This window comes from Sorex fumeus, unplaced genomic scaffold (assembly GCF_029834395.1).
Source record: "Sorex fumeus unplaced genomic scaffold, SorFum_2.1 ptg000055l, whole genome shotgun sequence".
Lineage (NCBI taxonomy): Eukaryota > Metazoa > Chordata > Mammalia > Eulipotyphla > Soricidae > Sorex > Sorex fumeus.
In genome coordinates, this window is record NW_026606112.1 from 2,480,327 (window position 1) to 2,482,415 (window position 2,089).

Genomic DNA, 2,089 nt, shown 5'->3' on the forward strand with positions numbered 1-2,089 from the left:
GTTTTCCCTTGCCGCTGTATCTATTCCCAGAGCTTGCCAGCGTATAGTAAGTGCTCAGTAAACATGTGCAGAATAAATATGTAAATGAAGTGTTCTCGTTATTGCTCTCTCAGCTTGGAGAAATGATTACTTAAATATCTCATTGCATTTTCACTGCAATGGTTCAAGATTTATTCTTTCAAATAAAGAGGCTGGGCTCTTGCTCTGCTGTCCCATTAAGGGATATCTGCATTTCTCCGGGGACCCTTTCTTTCATTATGAACCTCCGTAAGAAAACTACCTGATTTTGAGTTATTCCAGAAATAATGGGTTGACAGTGAGCTCTGCCCCAGGAACTTTCTGGAATTTGAATACAAAACTACCCACAGTTAAGCTGACTGGTTTGTTAACTCATCATGACCTCATTCTCAGCCGCCAGCCTCCAACTCACCATTTCAGATGGGTATCAACTCCGGGCAACTGATTGCTGAAAAGTTTCTGCAGCATATTTATTAAAGCTTCCCATGATAAAATTTGTTTTCATCCTCTTTTTGGGCAGGTTTATTGTTTTATTAGTATAATATAATGCGCCTAGCGTGGCGCTTGTCTATTCATTTTCTTCTCTGTGCAGCCTGGCATTGGGGTTGGTGACTCCGATGCCCATCTGGGCTGCTCTTTCTACGTAGCTTTGTGATTCTTGGAGGAGGCATTGTGAGCAATTGCAGCACAGTGAGATTTGTTGTACCTCAGCAGCACCTTGAGCCCTTGGATGTTGTGGACCAGGAATTTCCAGAAGCTGTTGGCAGCTGTGCTTTGTCTTCTTGTTGCTCCCATAACTGATGTTGAGCATCGGGTTCTGGCCCTTGAATCTTTGGCGCACCCAGTTGTCAATGCCTCTGGGCTTCCGCCCGCTTCATCTTGACATGGTGGGTTAGACTGGTGCCTGATGGGCTTCTTGGTCCTCTTTTGGATGATCTTGGCTTCATGGAAGAAGGGTCTGAGAGCATCCTTGGTGCCTTCTAGCAGGAGATGGTGGCCACTTCTGTAGGCACCGCTGAAGAAGAGAAGGGCTTAGGTCTGTCTTTTCTTGGTGGGAGTGAACACCAAGAGAAGGCTCAGGGGGCCTGGATGAGGGAGCACTCCCCGGGATACTCAGCCTGCTGAGCCAGATACCTCAGGGATACTCAGCCTACTGAGCCAGATACTTCATGGATAAAGGGGCCAGGATGAGGTGGTGCTTAGGTCCAGTGCGGTTAGTGCTAAGTCCGTGTACCGCTAAGCATTCACACTTGACCCCAGTCATGGCTGGCACCTGTGACAAGCAGCAGTTTGGCAAGTGTGTATTGAGCATGGTGACTTCTTTTTTTTTAAATTTTTTTTATTACATTGAATCACCGTGGGATACAGTTACAAGCTTTCATGTTTGAGTTAAAATCACACAGTGATCAAACACCCATCCCTCCACCGGTGCACATTCCCCACCACCAATATCCCCAGTATTACTCTCCCCTCCACACCTTTCCAAATCTCCCACTGCCTCTGTGGCAGACTATATTCCCCATACTCTCTCCCTACTTTTGGGCATTATGGTTTGTAGTACAGATACTGAGAGGTTGTCATGTTTGGTCCTTTATCTACTTTCAGCACACATCTCCCATTCCAGCCGATTCCTCCAACCATCATTTTCTTAGTGATCCCTTCTCTATTCCAGCTGTCCTCTCCCTGCCCGCTCATGAGGCAGGCTTCCAGCTATGGAGCAATCTTCCTGGCCCTTGTGTCTACTGTCCTTGGGTGTCAGTCTCATGTTATTTTATACTTCACAAATGAGTGCAGACCTTCTGTATCTGACCCTCTCTTTCTGACTCACCTCACTTAGCATGATACTCTCCAGAGCATGGTGACTTCTAAGCACAGATGCAGAAGCAGCTGTGCCCTCCTGTCAGGGGTTCGAGAGCTGGGAGTGGAGCCACATCGCCCTGCAGGATGACCACACCTCCATCAGTAACAGGGGCCCGAAATACTGTCCCCCCCTCCCTGGGTCATCGTGTGCCTCTGATGTTCTGCCAAGTGAGCCCCACAGAGCAGCACCATGAAGAACACAGGAAGGGCA

General features: G+C 47.8%; 1 pseudogene; it reads right to left on the reverse strand.

Moving 5' to 3' along the window:
* Positions 1–586: 586 nt before the first annotated feature.
* On the reverse strand, positions 587–1,282 carry LOC130033963 (60S ribosomal protein L32-like; annotated as a pseudogene).
* Positions 1,283–2,089: the final 807 nt, after the last annotated feature.